General features: G+C 34.5%; 2 long non-coding RNA genes across 3 annotated transcripts in view; both read left to right on the top strand.

Moving 5' to 3' along the window:
* Positions 1-2,449, top strand: part of LOC149159589 (uncharacterized) — a 15,842-nt gene extending 13,393 nt beyond the window's left edge. Inside the window, exon 3 of the long non-coding RNA XR_016261441.1 lies at positions 2,367-2,449. This is a non-coding gene — a long non-coding RNA (uncharacterized LOC149159589). The remainder of the gene's footprint in view (positions 1-2,366) is intronic.
* A 16,676-nt stretch (positions 2,450-19,125) lies between these two features.
* Positions 19,126-20,057, top strand: LOC149159593 (uncharacterized). Of its 2 annotated transcripts, none has more exons than XR_016261136.1 (3): positions 19,126-19,509; positions 19,650-19,727; positions 19,975-20,057. It is a non-coding gene; the product is annotated as an uncharacterized LOC149159593 (long non-coding RNA). The 2 variants fall into 2 exon arrangements; XR_016261135.1 differs by having other exon boundaries at positions 19,138-19,509; positions 19,659-19,727.
* Positions 20,058-20,556: the final 499 nt, after the last annotated feature.

Here is a 20,556-nt window from a genome sequence, read left to right on the forward strand (position 1 = left end):
CAAGGGGAAGGGGTGAGCTAACCCTATGTGGACCTGATGGAGGAATGTGGACCCAGGTGGGAGAAATGATGGATGGGGCAATAATGAGCAGAAAGAGGGTAATATAAGCGGATAAGGGAGCGAGACCACGCAACCAAAATCGGGGTTTCCCGTGAAATACCATCCTTGGAACCAAATGGTTAGTAAAAGAGATCCTACGGGACTAGAATCCAAGGTTAATTCCTAAAAGGGGTTTAGGGGATAGAAGCACAGACCTAGCCCATTCTTTCGACCAAATCCCCCCATTAATTCATGCCCATAAGTGTCCATGATAAGCAAACTACAATACTCAATTTCCAAATGACAAGGCATACCTTTAGATTCGGGAGGCCTACATTCAATAATTCGATCATGGCAGATGGGCGAGGGACCACATGGCTGGCTCAGGTGGCGAAGAAGATGGCACAATGAGCTAGCTGATGGCTGCAAGGGGTTGCTGGTTGAGGACCATCTTGGAGAAAAAATTTCTCCTAGGGATATTGCCCACAAAATGGTGGGTAACAGAACCCAAACTGAAAAAACATCCCCATGTGTTTTTCTTGTCTTTAGTACTTCTTGCCCAATCAAAATATGTGAATCCCTACAACTGTACTTCACTATTTAAGACATATCTTAATCTATATCCAACTCTACCATGTCGGTACCTCAACACATGTTGTGCCATAGCTACTTTCTTGTCACCTTGACTGGGTGCTCCCTCTAACATTAAAACAGATCCTGTTGTGGCAATTTTGGTTGCTCCCTTTGCCACTCAACTTCTTCATATTAGTTACCATGGGAGTGGCCATGGATTGGCTATCCATCATCCCAAATTTCTAAACGATTGTAATAATATGCTTCCTTTGACCAAGGAATATTTCTCCCGACTTTTGCCACACTTCTAGTCCTAAAAAGTAATGTATCCAACCAAGATCCTTCATCTCGAACTCAGAGGTCAACTCCTCTGACATTGAAGCTGGTCTTGACTGCTCCCTCTATCATGGAAGCAAATCTTCCTGCCACTGCTACTCCCTCTGTCACATGATTCCTTCTTCTTGTCAGAAACAAGTCATATGATAACAAGATCAACCTAGAATCATTAGATATCCATCAATCCAAGAATACCATGCCTGAGGTCCGGACAAAGCTTTCTTCAGTTTGCAGACATGAGATTTCCTTTCATGTACCTCAGAACCTTGAGCTTTATGTACACTTCTTCTTCCTCAATTACTCCATCGAGGAAAGTGATCTTCACATCTACCTAATGTAATTTCCAACCCATAATAGAAGCAATAGAAATAATAGTTTTGATAGAAGTGTACCTAACAACGGGATCAAATGTCTCCTCATAGTCCTCTCCCTCTTTCTTCGAGAATCCTCGAATCTCACTTTGCACTTCTCTATGTTGCCATCTACCACATACTTGATCTTGTAGATTTATTTGGAAGTCACCATTGACTTCTCTTCGACACAATTTTCTCCATCATGGCATACTTCAAACTTGCTGGCCTGCCTACTCCCTCTGAACTAGGAGCTCTTTTGGTCATCTGGCCTAGTTATCAATCTTGGGAGAGTCCTCTTGCCACAAACTTTGCTTCGTTCTTCCCGATGCTTCCATCTGTAGCCAGAGCCTTGGTAGCCTTCACGTTGTACGTGCAACCCTCATTATGGAGTCATGGAAGAAATGATTATAACCAAGCAAAAGATACAAAGACAAGATGTTGACTAAAAAATGAGCAATAATCAAGGAGGAAAGATATAAAGTACTTATCTTTTAATCTGAGATTGTGGGGCATTGTCCACATCACAAGCACATCCCCACACAACGTGCCCTATAGAGGAGGTGGGTAAGGTCAAGCAATAAAGCATATTGACCCTTCAACCAATCAGCTATCGTTATAACATACAACACTATCATTATAACAAACAACACTATCTTTTAATCTGAGATTGTGGGGCATTGTCCACATCACAAGCACATCCCCACACAACGTGCCCTATAGAGGAGGTGGGTAAGGTCGACCAATAAAGCATACTGACCCTTCAACCAATCAACTATCGTTATAACATACAACACTATCCTTATAACAAACAACACTATCGCCTTGTGGACCCTAGGATTTTGGGTGTTAAATATGTTTAGATATGCTTAGATTCCTTTTTCTAAAAAAAAATACCTATCTTATGAAAACATTATTTGTATTATTTCTAGTAGAAGTACATCTAGTTTAGAAAATTTGTATTATTTTGAGATAGAGAATGGAATATAAATGGACGTGAACTATGTTGCATGATCTCTCTAGTTTAACTTTTATTTGAAATCTAATATTTTATTGTCTTTATTGTAGATGGTTTGTTCCAGAGAGCATGAATACATGGAATACAAAATGGAGCCCCCCTCTCTTATATATAATAGTTTCAAAGAAAGGTGTGTTTCTTATTACGATTAGTTATTGTGTTAAACTCTATAGTTTAACTTTTATAACAATTCTAATATCTTATTTGGTTGTTTAACTTTTATAACAATTCTAATATCTTATTTGGAAATGTGTGTTTCTTACTACGATTAGTTATTTGTTAAACTCTATAGTTTAACTTTTATAACAATTCTAATATCTTATTTGGTATCTGTTATAGATAGCTTTTCTGATGAGCACGAGCGAGTGGAATACAAAATCGTATAAAACAAGCTCTATGGGAGGTGCATTTCCTATTATGAATAAATATTGGTTTTGAAATATGCTTACCATTAATAATTGTGTGTATTTTAAGCTTATTCAACCCACTTTATTTCCTTTTAGCGGAGGAGAGCAACACATTGGTGGATAAGAGATGTGTAGAGGGGATGTTTGCAATCTTTTCTTTGTTCTTGTCTACATGTTTTGTTTTGTTGAGTTTGAGCATGGCCATGCTTTGTGTTGTAGTCGTTTTCCTTTGTTTCGCTTTTTTCCCCTTGTTTTTGTAGTTTGGTCTTGGTTCATTTGTTGGGTATGTTGTTCTTGTTCTCCTTTGTTTTGCTTTTTCTTTTCATGTTTTTTGTAGCTATGTCTTCGTTTTGTTTCTTGGGTGTGGAAAAAGAAATGCAGGAAACAAACAAAGAAAATGGAGGTTATTCTTCATAAATGAAGGTGAGTCAACATACTTATATGCAATGCACTTCACTTAAAATTATTTTTTGCTAATTTGTGGCTCCATTTATTTGCTATTGAATTTATTATATGTTTTATCTATGCTTTCATAATCAACTAGATTGATATTCTTTATGTAGTGAACAAATACAATTGTACAGTCTACAATGGTCAAGTGGTGATGATGCACTAGACATTCTACGAACGTGGCATAGAGGATGGGTGAGCCGTACTTTTCTCCTACAAAACACAATTGTCCTTGCATACACTGAAATATTTGTTTCATCCTTTTGTCATGGTTTCGAGGTAGTATGATCTTGTTCATGGGTATTAGATTCAATATTTTTCCCAAAACTTTGATAGGAAAGAAATGGAAAAGTTATATTGGAGTTCACATCTTCAGGGCTCATTGTTCATGATTGTTGTTGCTATAATATTAGCCCAAGGGAGGGCAGGTATGTGTGTGGTTAATTCATCAGGTATGTGTGTGGTTAATTCATCTCTATGTATATTCGTTACTTAAGCAAAGAAATGGAAAAGTTATATTGGAGTTCACATCTTCAGGGCTTATTGTTCATGATTGTTGCTGCTATAATATTAGCCAAGGGAGGGCAGGTATGTGTGTGGTTAATTCATCGCTCTGTATATTTGTTACTTAAGCTCTCCTGGTTTATTTGTAAGCTTATATATAATATTAAAATGTGTAGTGAGTGACTACAATTGTTGTGTTTGAGAGAGTAAAGTGGAGAAGATATCTTAGGCAATGTAGATGCAGTGCAGAACATGGGTGAGTCATGTTCTTTTCTAACAAAATAGTGTTATTATTATTCGTTTGTTGGACTTTTTCTCCTTCTAACATAATTAGTGGTTTGACATTTACATCAAATGGTATGCTTAGATTTATATGCTTTGCATTTCCTATTATGAATAAATATTGGTTTTGAAATATGCTTAACATTATTAATTGTGTGTATTTTAAGCTTATTTAGCCCACTTTATTTCCTTTTAGTGGAGGAGAGCAACACATTAGTGGATAGGATATGTGCAGAGGGGATGTTTGCAATCTTTTTTTTTTTGTTCTTGCCTACATGTTTTGTTTTGTTGAGTTTCAACATGGCCATGCTTTGTGTTGTAGTCGTTTTCCTTTGTTTTGCTTTTTTTTTTTCATGTTTTTTGTAGCTATGTCTTGGTTTTGTTTCTTGGGTGTGGAAAAATAAATGGAGGAAGCAAACAGAGAAAATGGAAGTTATTCTTCATAAATGAAGGTGAGTCAACATACCTATATGCAATGCACTTCACTTAAAATTATCTTTTGCTAATTTGTGGTTCCATTTATTTGCTATTCAATTTATTATATGTTTTATCTATGCTCTCATAATCAACTAGATTGATCTTCTTTATGTAGTGAACAAATACAATTGTACAGTGCACGTTGGTCAAGTGGTGATGATGCACCAGACATTCTACAAACGTGGCATAGAGGATGGGTGAGCTGTACTTTTCTCCTACAAAACACAATTGTCCTTGCATACACTGAAATATTTGTTTCATCCTTTTGTCATGGTTTCAAGGTAGTATGATCTTGTTCATGGGTATCAGATTCAAGATTTTTCCCAGAACTTTGATAAGAAAGATATGGAAAAGTTATATTGGAGTTCACAGGAAAGAAATAGAAAAGTTATATTGGAGTTCACATCTTCAGTGCTTATTGTTCATGATTGTTGTTGCTATAATATTAGCCCAAGGGAGGGCAGGTATGTGTGTGGTTAATTCATCTCTATGTATATTCGTTACTTAAGCAAAGAAATGGAAAAGTTATATTGGAGTTCACATCTTCAGGGCTTATTGTTCATGATTGTTGTTGCTATAATATTAGCCAAGGGAGGGCAGGTATGTGTGTGGTTAATTCATTGCTCTGTATATTTGTTACTTAAGCTCTCCTGGTTTATTTGTAAGCTTATTTATAATATTACAATGTGCAATGAGTGACTACAACAATTGTTGTGTTTGACAGATTAAAAGAGGAGAAGATATCTTAGGCAATGTAGATGCAGAGTGACTACAAGAATTGTTGTGTTTGACAGATTAAAAGTGGAGAAGATATCTTAGGCAATGTAGATGCAGTGGCAGAGGATGGGTGAGTCATTTTCTTTTCCAACAAAATAGTGTTATTATTATTCGTTTGTTTGACTTTTTCTCCTTCTAACATAATTCTCGAGTAGTACTACTCAATTAGTGGTTTGACATTTACATCAAATGGTATTCTTAGATTTATATGCTTTGCATTTCCTATCATGAATCAATTTTGGTTTTGAAATATGCTTACCATTACTAATTGTGTGTATTTTAAGCTTATTCAGTGCGCTTTATTTCCTTTTAGCAGAGGAGAGCAACACATTGGTGGATAGGAGATGTGCAGAGGGGATGTTTGCAATCTTTTCTTTGTTCTTGTCTACATGTTTTGTTTTGTTGAGTTTGAGCATGGCCATGCTTTGTGTTTTAGTCGTTTTCCTTTGTTTTGCTTTTTTTCCTTTGTTTTTTGTAGTTTGGTCTTGGTTTCATTTGTTGGGTATGTTATACTTGTTCTCCTATGTTTTGCTTTTTTATTTTCATGTTTTTTGTAGCTATGTCTTGGTTTTGTTTCTTGGGTGTGGAAAATGAAATGGAGGAAGCAAACAGAGAAAATTGAGGTTATTATTCATAAAGGAAGGTGAGTCAACATACCTATATGCAATGCATTTCACTTAAAATTATCTTTTGCTAATTTGTGGCTCCATTTATTTGCTATTCAATTTATTATATGTTTTATCTATGCTCTCATAATCAACTAGATTGATCTTCTTTATGTAGTGAACAAATACAATTGTACAATCTACAATGGTTAAGTGGTGATGATGCACTAGACATTCTACGAACGTGGCATAGAGGATGGGTGAGCCATACTTTTCTCCTATAAAACATAATTGTCCTTGCATACACTGAAATATTTTTTCATCCATTTGTCATGGTTTCGAGGTAGTATGATCATGTTCATGGGTATCAGATTCAATATTTTTCCCAGAACTTTGATAGGAAAGAAATGGAAAAGTTATATTGGAGTTCACATCTTCAGGGCGCATTGTTCATGATTGTTGTTGCTATAATATTAGCCCAAGGGAGAGCTGGTATGTATGTGGTTAATTCATCTCTATGTATATTTGTTACTTAAGCAAATAAATGGAAAAGTTATATTGGAGTTCACATCTTCAAGGCTTATTGTTCATGATTGGTGCTGCTTTAATATTAGCCAAGGGAGGGCAGTATGTGTGTGGTTAATTCATCGCTCTATATATTTGTTACTTAAGCTCTCTTGGTTTATTTGTAAGCTTATATATAATATTACAATGTGCAGTGAGTGACTACAATTCTTGTGTTTGAAAGAGTAAAGTGGAGAAGATATCTTAGGCAATGTAGACGCAGTGTAGAGGATGGGTGAGTCATGTTCTTTCCCAACAAAAGTGTTATTATTAGTCATTTGTTTGACTTTTTCTCCTAACATAATTCTCGAGTAGTACTACTGAATTAGTGGTTTGACATTTACATCAAATGGTATGCTTAGATTTATATGCTTTGCATTTCCTATTATGAATAAATATTGGTTTTGAAATATGCTTACCATTACTAATTGTGTGTATTTTAAGCTTATTCAGCTCGCTTTATTTCCTTTGAGCAGAGGAGGGCAACACATTAGTGGATAGGAGATGTGCAGAGGGGATGTTTGCAATCTTTTCTTTGTTCTTGTTTACATGTTTTGTTTGGTTGAGTTTGAGCATGGCCATGCTTTGTGTTGTAGTCGTTTTCCTTTGTTTTGCTTATTTTCCCTTTTTTTTGTAGTTTGGTCTTGGTTTCATTTGTTGGGTAGGTTGTATTTGTTCTCCTTTGTTTGCTTTTTCTTTTCATGTTTTTTGTAGCTATGTCTTGGTTTTGTTTCTTAGGTGTGGAAAAAGAAATGGAGGAAGCAAACAGAGAAAATGGAGGTTATTCTTCATAAATGAAGGTGAGTCAACATACCTATATGCAATGCACTTCACTTAAAATTATCTTTTGCTAATTGGTGGCTCCATTTATCTGTTATTCAATTTATTATATGTTTTATTTATGCTCTCATAATCAACTAGATTGATCTTCTTTATGTAGTGAACAAATACAATTGTATAGTCTACAATGGTCAAGTGGTGATGATGCATTAGACATTCTACGAACGTGGCATAGAGGATGGGTGAGCCGTACTTTTGTCCTACAAAACGCAATTGTCGTTGCATACACTAAAATATTTGTTTCATCCTTTTGTGATGGTTTCGAGGTAGTATGATGTTGTTCATGGGTATCAGATTCAAGATTTTTCCTAGAACCATGATAGGAAAGAAATGGAAAAGTTATATTGGAGTTCACATCTTTAGGGCTTATTGTTCATGATTGCTATTGCTATAATATTACCCCAAGGGAGGGCAGGTATGTGTGTGGTTAATTCATCTCTATGTATATTCATTATTGAAGCAAAGAAATAGAAAAGTTATATTGGAGTTCACATCTTCAGTGCTTATTGTTCATGATTGTTGTTGATATGATATTAGCCCAAGGGAGGGCAGGTATGTGTGTGGTTAATTCATCTCTATGTATATTCGTTACTTAAGCAAAGAAATGGAAAAGTTATATTGGAGTTCACATCTTCAGGGCTTATTGTTCATGATTGCTATTGCTATAATATTAGCCAAGGGACAACAGGTATGTGTGTGGTTCATTCAACGCTCTGTATATTTGTTACTTAAGCTCTCCTGGTTTATTTGTAAGGTTATATATAATTTTACAATGTGCAGTGAGTGACTACAATTGTTGTGTTTGACAGAGTAAAGTGGAGAAGATATCTTAGGCAATGTAGATGCAGTGCAGAGGATGGGTGAGTCATGTTCTTTTCCAACAACATAGTGTTATTATTATTCGTTTGTTTGACTTTTTCTCCTTCTAACATAATTCTCGAGTAGTATTACTCAATTAGTGGTTTGACATTTACATCAAATGGTATGCTTAGATTTATATGCTATGCATTTCCTATTATGAATAAATATTGGTTTTGAAATATGCTTACCATTATTAATTGTGTGCATTTTAGGCTTATTCAACCCGCTTTATTTCCTTTTAATGGAGGAGAGCAACACATTGGTGGATAGGAGGAGGGGATATTTTCAATCTTTTCTTTGTTCTCATCTACATGCTTTGTTTTGTTGAGTTTCAGCATGGCCATGCTTTGTGTTGTAGTCATTTTTTTTTGTTTTGCTTTTTCCCCTTGTTTTTTGTAGTTTGGTCTTGGTTTCATTTGTTGGGTATGTTGTACTTGTTCTCCTTTGTTTTTCTTTTTCTTTTCATGTTTTTTGTAGCTATGTCTTGGTTTTGTTTCTTGGGTGTGGAAAAATAAATGGAGGAAGTAAACAGAGAAAACAGAGGTTATGCTTCATAAATGAAGGTGAGTCAACATACCTATATGCATTGCACTTCACCTAAAATTATCTTTTCCTAATTTGTGGCTCCATTTATTTGATATAGAATTTATTATATGTTTTATCTATGCTCTCATAATCAACTAGATTGATTTTCTTTATGTAGTGAACAAATACAATTGTACAGTCTACAACGGTCAAGTGGTGCTGATGCACTAGACATTCTACGAACGTGGCATAGAGGATGGGTGAGCCGTACTTTTCTCCTACAAAACACAATTTTCCTTGCATACACCAAAATATTTGTTTCATCCTTTTGTTATGGTTTTGAGGTAGTACGATCTTGTTCATGGGTATCATATTCAATATTTTTCCCAGAACTTTGATAGGAAAGAAATGGAAAAGTTATATTGGAGTTCACATCTTGAGGGCTTATTGTTCATGATTGTTGTTGCCATAATATTAGCCTAAGGGAGGGCAGGTATGCGTGTGGTTAATTCATGTATATGTATATTCGTTACTTAAGCAAAGAAATGGAAAAGTTATATTGGAGTTCACATCTTCAGGGCTTATTGTTCATGATTGTTGCTTCTATAATATTACCCAAGGGAGGGCAGGTATGTGTGTGGTTAATTCATCGCTCTGTATATTTGTTACTTAAGCTCTCCTGGTTTATTTTTAAGCTTATATATAATACTACAATGTGCAGTGAGTGACTACAATTGTTGTGTTTGACATAATAAAGTGGCGCAATGTGGATGCAGTGCAGAGGATGGGTGAGTCATGTTCTTTTCTAACAAAATAGTGGTATTATTATTCGTTTGTTTGAATTTTTCTCCTTCTAACATAATTCTCGAGTAGTACTACTCAATCAGTGGTTTGACATTTACATCAAATGGTATGCTTAGATTTATATGCTTTGCATTTCCTATTATGAATAAATATTTTGTTTTTGAAATATGCTTACCATTACTAATTGTGTGTATTGTAAGCTTATTTAGCCCACTTTATTTCCTTTGGGCAGAGGAGAGCAACACATTGGTGGATAGGAGATGTGCAGAGGGGATGTTTGCAATCTTTTCCTTGTTCTTGTCTACATGTTTTTGTTTTGTTGAGTTTGAGCACGGCCATGCTTTGTGTTGTAGTTGTTTTCCTTTGTTTTGCTTTTTCTCTCTTTTTTTTGTAGTTTGGTCTTGGTTTCATTTGTTGGGTATGTTGTACTTGTTCTCCTTTGTTTTGCTTTTTCTTTTCATGTTTTTTGTAGCTATGTCTTGGTTTTGTTTCTTGGGTGTGGAAAAAGAAATGGAGGAAGCAAACAGAGAAAATGGAGGTTATTCTTCATAAATGAAGGTGAGTCAACATACCTATATGCAATGAACTTCTATTAAAATTATCTTTTGCTAATTTGTGGCTCCATTTATTTTTTATTCAATTTATTATATGTTTTATCTATGCTCTCATAATCAAGTCGATTGATCTTCTTTATGTAGTGAACAACTACAATTGTACAGTCCTACAATGGTCAAGTGGTGACGATGCACTAGACATTCTACGAACATGGCATAGAGGATCGGTGAGCCGTACTTTTGTCCTACAAAACATAATTGTACTTGCATACACTGAAATATTTGTTTCATTCGTTTGTCATGGTTTCGAGGTAGTATGATCTTGTTCATGGGTATCAGATTCAATATTTTTCCTAGAACTTTGATAGGAAAGAAATGGAAAAGTTATATTGGAGTTCACATCTTCAGGGCTTATTGTTCATGATTGCTGTTGCTATAATATTAGCCCAAGGGAGGGCAGGTATGTGTGTGGTTAATTCATCTCTATGTATATTCGTTACTTAAGCAAAGAAATGGAAAAGTTATATTGGAGTTCACATCTTCAGGGCTTATTGTTCATGATTGCTGTTGCTATAATGTTAGCCCAAGGGAAGGCAGGTATGTGCGTGGTTAATTCATCCCTATGTATATTCGTTACTTAAGCAAAGAAATGGAAAAGTTATATTGGAGTTCACATCTTCAGGGCTTATTGTTCATGATTGTTGTTGCTATAATATTAGCCAAGGGACAACAGGTATGTGTGTGGTTCATTCAACGCTCTGTATATTTGTTACTTAAGCTCTCCTGGTTTATTTGTAAGCTTATATATAATTTTACAATGTGCAGTGAGTGACTACAATTGTTGTGTTTGATAGAGTAAAGTGTAGAAGATATCTTAGGCAATGTAGATGTAGTGCAGAGCATGGGTGAGTCATGTTATTTTCCAACAACACAGTGTTATTATTATTCATTTTTTTGAATTTTTCTCCTTCTAACATAATTATTGAGTAGTACTACTCAATTAGTGGTTTGAAATTTCCATCAAATGGTATGCTTAGATTTATATGCTTTGCATTTCATTTTATGAATAAATATTGGTTTTGAAATATGCTTACCATTACTAATTGTGTGTGTTTTAAGCTTATTCAGCCCAGTTTATTTCCTTTTAGCGGAGGAGAGCAACATATTGGTGGATAAGAGGAGGGGATATTTGCAATCATTTCTTTGTTCTTGTCTACATGTTTTGTTTTGTTGAGTTTGAGCATGGCCATGCTTTGTGTTGTAGTCGTTTTCCATTGTTTTGCCTTTTGTCCCTTGTTTTTGTAGTTTGGTTTTGGTTTCTTTTGTTGGGTATGTTGTACTTGTTCTCCTTTGTTTTGCTTTTTCTTTTCATGTTTTTTGTAGCTATGTCTTGGTTTTGTTTTTTGGGTGTGGAAAAATAAATGGAGGAAGCAAACAGAAAAAATGGAGGTTATTCTTCATAAATGAAGGTGAGTCAACATACCTATATGCAATGCACTTCACTTAAAATTATCTTTTATTTATTTGCTATTCAATTTATTATATGTTTTATCTATGCTCTCATAAATAACTAGATTGATTTTCTTTATGTAGTGAACAAATACAATTGTACAGTCTATAATGGTCAAGTTGTGATGATGCACTAGACAATCTACGAACATGGCATAGAGGATGGGTGAGTCGTACTTTTCTCCTACAAAACACAATTGTCCTTGCATACACTGAAATATTTGTTTCATCCTTTTGTCATGGTTTTGAGGTAGTATGATCTTGTTCATGGGTATCATATTCAAGATTTTTCCCAGAACTTTGATAGGAAAGAAATGGAAAAGCTATATTGGAGTTCACATCTTCAGGGCTTATTGTTCATGATTGTTGTTGCCATAATATTAACCTAAGGGAGGGCAGGTATGTGTGTGGTTAATTCATTTCTATGTATATTCGCTATTTAAGCAAATAAATGGAAAAGTTATATTGGAGTTCACATCTTCAGGGCTTATTGTTCATGATTGCTACTGCAATAATATTATCCAAGGGAGGCCAGGTATGTGTGTGGTTAATTCATCGCTCTGTATATTTGTTACTTAAGCTACTTAAGCTCTCCTGGTTTACTTGTAAGCTTATATATAATATTACAATGTGTAGTGAGTGACTACAATTGTTGTGTTTGACAGAGTAAAGTGGACAAGATATCTTAGGCAATGTAGATGCAGTGTAGAGGATGAGTGAGTCATTTTCTTTTCCAACAAAATAGTGTTATTATTATTCGTTTGTTTGAATTTTTCTCCTTCTAACATAATTCTCGAGTAGTACTACTCAATTAGTGGTTTGATATTTACATCAAATGGTATGCTTAGATTTATATGCTTTGCATTTCCTATTATGAATAAATATTGGTTTTGAAATATGCTTACCATTACTAATTGTGTGTATTTTAAGCTTATTCAGCCCGCTTTATTTCCTTTTAGCGGAGGAGAGCAACACATTGGTGGATAGGAGATGGGCAAAGGGGATGTTTGCAATCTTTTCTTTGTTCTTGTCTACATGTTTTGTTTTGTTGAGTTTGAGCATGGCCATGCTTTGTGTTGTAGTCGTTTTCCTTTGTTTTGCTTTTTTTCCCTTGTTTTTTGTAGTTTGGTCTTGGTTTCATTTGTTGGGTATGTTGTACTTGTTCTCCCTTTTTTTGCTTTTTCTTTTCATGTTTTTTGTAGCTATGTCTTGGTTTTGTTTCTTGGGTGTGGAAAAAGAAATGGAGGAAGCAAACAGAGAAAATGGAGGTTATTCTTCATAAATGAAGGTGAGTCAACATACCTATATGCAATGCACTTCACTTAAAATTATCTTTTGCTAATTTGTGGCTCCATTTATTTGCTATTCAATTTATTATATGTTTTATCTATGCTCTCATAATCAACTCGATTGATCTTCTTTATGTAGTGAACAAATACAATTGTATAGTCTACAATGGTCAAGTGGTGATGATGCACTAGACATTCTACGAATGTGGCATAGAGGATGGGTGAGCCGTACTTTTCTCCTACAAAACACAATTGTCCTTGCATACACTGAAATATTTGTTTCATCCATTTGTCATGGTTTCGAGGTAGTATGATCTTGTTCATGGGTATCAGATTCAAGATTTTTCCTAGAACTTTGATAGGAAAGAAATGGAAAAGTTATATTGGAGTTCACATCTTGAGGGCTTATTGTTCATGATTGTTGTTGCTTTAATATTAGCCCAAGGGATGTGTGTGGTTAATTCATCTCTATGTATATTCGTTAATTAAGAAAAGAAATGGCAAAGTTATATTGGAGTTCCCATCTTTAGGGCTTATTGTTCATGATTGTTGCTGCTATAATATTAGCCAAGGGAGGGCAGGTATGTGTGTGGTTAATTCATCATTCTGTATATTTGTTACTTAAGCTCTCCTGGTTTATTTGTAAGCTTATATATAATAAATTAATGTGCAGTGAGTGACTACAATTGTTGTGTTTGACAGAGTAAAGTGGAGAAGATAGGGCAGGTATGTGTGTGGTTAATTCATCGCTCTGTATATTTGTTACTTAAGCTCTCCCGGTTTATTTGTAAGCTTATATATAATATTACAATGTGTAGTGAGTGACTACAATTGTTGTGTTTGACAGAGTAAAGTGGAGAAGATATCTTAGGCAATGTAGATGCAGTGGAGAGGATGGGTGAGTCGTGTTCTTTTCCAACAAAATAGTGTTATTATTATTAGTTTGTTTGACTTTTTCTCCTTCTAACATAATTCTCGAGTAGTACTACTCAATTAGTGGTTTGACATTTACATCAAATGGTATGCTTAGATTTATATGCTTTGCATTTCCTATTATGAATAAATATTGGTTTTGAAATATGCTTACCATTACTAATTGTGTGTATTTTAAGCTTATTCAACCCACTTTATTTCCTTTTAGCGGAGGAGAGCAACACATTGGTGGATAGGAGATGTGCAGAGGGGATGTTTGCAATCTTTTCTTTTTTCTTGTCTACATGTTTTGTTTTGTTGAGTTTGAGCATGGCCATGCTTTGTGTTGTAGTCGTTTTCCTTTGCTTTGTTTTTTTCCCTTGTTTTTTTGTAGTTTGGTCTTGGTTTCATTTGTTGGGTATGTTGTACTTGTTTTCCTTTGTTTTCTTTTTTCTTTTCATGTTTTTTGTAGCTATGTTTTGGTTTTGTTTCTTGGGTGTGGAAAAAGAAATGGAGGAAGCAAACAGAGAAAATGGAGGTTATTCTTCATAAATCAAGGTGAGTCAACATACCTATGTGCAATGCACTTCACTTAAAATTATCATTTGATAATTTGTGGCTCCATTTATTTGTTATTCAATTTATTATATGTTTTATCTATGCTCTCATAATCAACTAGATTGATCTTCTTTATGTAGTGAACAAATACAATTCTACAGTCTACAATGGTCAGGCGGTGATGATGCACTAGACATTCTACGAATGTGGCATAGAGGATGGGTGAGCGTACTTTTCTCCTACAAAACACAATTTTCCTTGCATACAGTGAAATTTTGTTTCATCCTTTTGTCATGGTTTCGAGGTGGTATGATCTTGTTCATGGGTATTAGATTCAAGATTTTTCCTAGAACTTTGATAGGAAAGAAATGGAAAAGTTATATTGGAGTTCACATCTTCAGGGCTTATTGTTCATGATTGCCCTTGCTATAATATTAGCAAGGGAGGGCAGGTATGTGTGTGGTTAATTTATCTTTATGTATATTCGTTATTTAAGCACATAAATGGAAAGCAGGTATGTGTGTGGTTAATTCATCTCTATGTATATTCGTTACTTGAGCACATAAATGGAAAAGTTATATTGGAGTTCACATCTTTAGGGCTTATTGTTCATGATTCTCCCTGCTATAGTATTAGCCAAGGGAGCGAAGGGAGGGCAGGTATTTGTGTGGTTAATTCATCCCTCTATATATTTGTTACTTAAGCTCTCTTGGTTTATTTGTAAGCTTACATATAATATTACAATGTGCAGTGACTGACTACATTTGTTGTGTTTGACAGAGTAAAGTGGAGAAGATATCTTAGGCAGGGGAGGGCAGGTATTTGTGTGGTTATTTCATCCCTCTGTATATTTGTTACTTAAGCTCTCCTAGTTTATTTGTAAGCTTATATATAATATTACAATGTGCAGTGAGTGAGTACATTTGTTGTGTTTGACAGAGTAAAGTGGAGAAGATATCTTAGGCAATGTAGATGCAGTGTAGAGGATGGGCGAGTCATGTTATTTTCCAACAAAATAGTGTTATTATTATTCGTTTGTTTGACTTTTTCTCCTTCTAACATAATTCTCGAGTAGTACTAAATTACTAAATTAGTGGTTTGTGAGTCATGTTATTTTCCAACAAAATAGTGTTATTATTATTCGTTTGTTTGACTTTTTCTCCTTCAACATAATTCTCGAGTAGTACTGAATTACTAAATTACTGGTTTGACATTTACATCAAATGGTATGCTTAGATTTATATGCTTTGCATTTCCTATTATGAATAAATATTGGTTTTGAAATATGCATACCGTTACTAATTGTGTGTATTTTAAACTTATTCAGCCTGCTTTATTTCTTTTTAGCGGAGGAGAGCAACACATTGGTGGATAGGAGATGTGCAGAGGGGATGTTTGCACTCGTTTCTTTGTTCTTGTCTACATGTTTTGTTTTGTTGAGTTTGAGCATGGCCATGCTTTGTGTTGTAGTCGTTTTCCTTTGTATTGCTTTTTTTCCCTTGTTTTTTGTAGTTTGGTCTTGGTTTCATTTGTTGGGTATGTTGTACTTGTTTTCCTTTGTTTTGCTTTTGTATGTTTGGGCTTGGTTTTGTTTCTTGGGTGTGGAAAAAGAAATGGAGGAAGCAAACAGAGAAAATGGAGGTTATTCTTCATAAATGAAGGTGAGTCAACATACCTACATGCAATGCACTTCACTGAAAATTATCTTTTGCTACTTTGTGGCTCCATTTATTTGCTATTCAATTTTTTATATGTTTTATCTATGTTCTCATAATCAACTAGATTGATCTTCTTAATGTAGTGAACAAATACAATTGTATAGTATACAAAGGTGAAGTGGTGATGATGCACTAGACATTCTACGAACATGGCATAGAGGATGGGTGAGGTGATGATGCATTAGACGTTCTACGAACGTGGCATAGAGGATGGGTGGGCCGTAAAAACACAATTGTCCTTGCATACACTGAAATATTTGTTTCATCATTTTGTCATGGTTTCGAGGTAGTATGATCTTGTTCATGGGTATCGGATTCAAGATTTTTCCCAGAACTTTGATAGGAAAGAAATGGAAAAGTTATATTGGAGTTCACATCTTCAGGGCTTATTGTTCATGATTTTTGTTGCTATAATATTAGCCCATGGGAGGGTAGGTATGTGTGTGGTTAATTCTTCTCTATGTATAGTCATTACTTAAACAAAGAAATGGAAAAGTTATATTGGAGTTCACATCTTCAGGGCTTATTGTTCATGTTTGCTGCTGCTATAATATTAGCCAAGGGAGGGCAGGTATGTGTATGGTTAATTCATCGCTCTGTATATTTGTTACTTAAGCTCTCCTGGTTTATTTGTAAGCTTATATATAATATTACAATGTGCAGTGAGTGACTACAATTGTTGTGTTTGACAAAGTAAAGTGGAGAAGATATCTTAGGCAATGTAGGTGCAGTGCAGAGGATGGTTGAGTCATGTTCTTTTCTAGCAAACTAGTGTTATTATTATTTGTTTGTTTGAATTTTTCTCCATCTAACATAATTCTCGAGTAGTACTACTCAATTAGTGGTTTGACATTTACGTCACATGGTATGCTTAGATTTATATGCTTTGTATTTCTTATTATGAATAAATATTGGTTTTGAAATATGCTTACCATTACTAATTGTGTGTATTTTAAGCTTATTCAGCCCGCTTTATTTCCTTTTAGCAGAGGAGAGCAACACATTGGTGGATAGGAGATGTGCAGAGGGGATGTTTGCAATCTTTTCTTTGTTCTTGTTGACATGTTTTGTTTTGTTGAGTTTGAGCATGGCCATGCTTTGTGTTCTAGTCATTTTCCTTTCTTTTGCTTTTTTTCCCTTGTAGTTTGGTCTTGGTTTCATTTGTTGGGTATGTTGTACTTGTTCTCCTTTGTTTTGCTTTTTCTTTTCATGTTTTTTGTAGCTATGTCTTGGTTTTGTTTCTTGGGTGTGGAAAAAGAAATGGAGGAAGAAAACAGAGAAAATGAAGGTTATTCTTCATAAATGAAGGTGAGTCAACATACCTATATGCAATGCACTTCACTTAAAATTATCTTTTTCTAATTTGTGGCTCCATTTATTTGCTATTAAATTTATTATATTTTTTATCTATGCTCTCATAATCAACTAGATTGATCTTCTTTATGTAGTGAACAAATATAATTGTACAGTCTACAATGGTCAAGTGGTGATGATGCATTGGTCAAGTGGTGATGATGCACTAGACATTCTACGAACGTGGCATAGAGGATGGGTGAGCCATACCTTCTACAAAACACAATTGTCCTTGCATACATTGAAATATTTGTTTCATCCTTTTGTCAATGCACTTCACTTAAAATTATCTTTTGCTAATTTGTGGCTCTATTTATTTGCTATTCAATTTATTATATGTTTTATCTATGCTCTCATAATCAACTAGATTGATCTTCTTTATGTAGTGAACAAATACAACTGTACAATCTACAATGGTCAAGTGGTGGTGATGCACTAGACATTCTATGAACGTGGCATAGAGGATGGGTGAGCCATACTTTTCTCCTACAAAACACAATTGTCCTTGCATACACTGAAATATTTGTTTCATCCTTTTGTCATGGTTTTGAGGTAGTATAATCTTGTTCATGGGTATTAGATTCAAGATTTTTCCCAGAACTTTTATAGGAAAGAAATGGAAAAGTTATATTGGAGTTCAATCTTCAGGGCTCATTGTTCATGATTGTTGTTGCTATAATATTAGCCCGAGGGAGGGCGGGTATGTGTGTGGTTAATTCATCTCTATGTATATTCGTTACTTAAGCAAAGAAATATAAAAGTTATATTGGAGTTCACATCTTCAGGGCTTATTGTTCATGATTGTTGCGGCTATAATATTAGCTAAGGGAGGGCAGGGATGTGTGTGGTTAACTCATCGCTCTGTATATTTGTTACTTAAGCTGTCATGGTTTATTTGTAAGCCTATATATAATATTGCAATGTGCAGTGAGTGACTACAATTGTTGTGTTTGACAGAGTAAAGTGGAGAAGATATCTTAGGCAATGTAGATGCAGTGCAGAGGATGGGTGAGTCATGTTCTTTTCCAACAAAATAGTGTTATTATTATTCGTTTGTTTGGCTTTTTCTCCTTCTAACATAATTCTCGAGTATTACTACTCAATTAATGATTTGACATTTACATCAAATGGTATGCTTAGATTTATATGCTTTCTTGCTCCACATCACACGGACACTCCGTCAAAACTTCCTCTAGAGAGGAGGATGGTAAGGTTGAGCAAGGAAGCATACTGACCCTTAACCAATCAACCATTGTGCTAATAGACAACACTACCAACTTGTGGCCCCTAGGATTTTTGGTGTTCAATATGTTTAAATATGCTTAGATACCTCTTACAAAAATAATGATTTCTCTAATGATAACATTGATTGCATTATTCGTAGTAGAATTACATCTAGTTTAGAAAATTTATATGTTTTGAGATATAGCATGAAATCTAAGTCGAGTAGAATTAAGTTGGATGACAAATTCATGCCTTCAACTCAAGTTTAAATTTTGTTAGAATTTTAATATTTTATTGTGTATCTAATGCAGAACATTGATTCCAGTGAGCATAAATATGTGAAATTCAAAATGGATTATCCCCCGTCATATAAAAAATGCCAAAGATAGGTATGTTTCATATTATGATTGATTGTTGCGTTCAACTTTCTAGTTTAATTTATATAACGATTCTAATATCTTATTATGTATCTACTATAGATGGCTTGTTCTCGTGAGCATGAGTAAGTGGAATACAAAATGGAGTGTCTATCATTATAAAACATATTATGTATCTGCTATAGATGGCTTGTTCTCGTGAGCACGAGTAAGTGGAATACAAAATGGAGTGTCTATCATAAAACAAACTCTAGAGGAGGTATGTTTCCTATTATGAATAATTATGAGTTTTGAAATATGCTTACCATTACTATCTATTTCTGTATTTTAACCTAATGCACCCCACCTTTTTTACTTTCAGCGGAGGAGAGGACACTTCAATAGAGATAATGCACAAAGGGGGAGTTTGCAATATTTTATTGTTGTTGTTTACATGTTTTGTTTTTGTTGAGTTTGAGCGTGGCCATGCTTTTTTGTTTTGCATTTTTTCTCATTTTTTGTAGTTTGGTCTTCGTTTTGTTTGTTGGGTGTGTGAAAGGAAAGGAAGGCGGCAGGGAGAGAAAATGAAAGGAATGAGATGGAGGTTATCATTCATAAATGAAGGTGAATCACCTTAACTATATGCATTGCACCTCAATCATAATTATTGCTAATTCGTGACTTCATTTGCTTGCTATTCAATTTATTAAATGTTTTATATGTGGTCTCATACTCAACTATATTGATCCACTTTGTGTACTAAGTGACTACAGTTGTATAGTCAATGAAGGTCAAGTGGTGAAGATACTTGAGAGATTCTACGAACCCAATGCAAATCATTGGTGAGGAATACTTTTTTCCTACATATTAATATTGTGTTTTAATCCATTGAAATATTTGTTGTTTGCACAACAATTTATCCTTTTGTCATAAATTTATCCTTTTGTCATAACTTCAAGGTAGTATGATCTGGTTAATGGGTCAAGGGCAAGTAGGTATGTGTACAACTAATTTATCACTCTGTATATTTGTTATTCAAATTCTCTCGTGGTTTATTGGTGATCTCATATATAATATTACTTTGTGCAGTGAGAGACTACAATTATAGTGTTTGGGATGGTTGATTGGAGAAGATACCTTAAGCAATGCAGATGCAACATAGATGATGGGTGAGTCATGTGGTTTTACAACAAAATAGTATTATTATTATTTGTTTGCAAGACTATTTCTTCTTCTAGCATGGTTCTTGGGTAATGCTACTCAATTATTGGTTTGACATATATATCAAATGGTATCTTTAAATTTGTATGTTTTCTTGCTCCACATCATATAGACACTCCCACACAGTTCCCTATAGAGGACGTGGGTAAGGTTGAGCAAGCAAGCATACTAACCCTCTAATCAATCGACCATCGTGCTAACATACAACGCTACCGCCTTGTGGACCCTAGGATTTCGGGTGTTCAATATGTTCAGATATGCTTAGATTCATTTTTCGAAAAAAAGTACCTCTTATGAAAACAATGTTTTAATTATTTCAAGTAGAAGTATATTTAGTTTAGAAAATTTATATTTTTTTTGACATATAGCATGGAATATAAATCGACTCGAATAACTTAGTTTAGGCCTTCAAACTCTCCAATTTAACTTGGATTAGAAATCTAATATTTT

This window comes from Pinus tabuliformis, chromosome 5_2 (genome assembly GCF_031772625.1).
Source record: "Pinus tabuliformis cultivar Carrire ecotype Pingquan chromosome 5_2, CPIR1, whole genome shotgun sequence".
NCBI lineage: Eukaryota > Viridiplantae > Streptophyta > Pinopsida > Pinales > Pinaceae > Pinus > Pinus tabuliformis.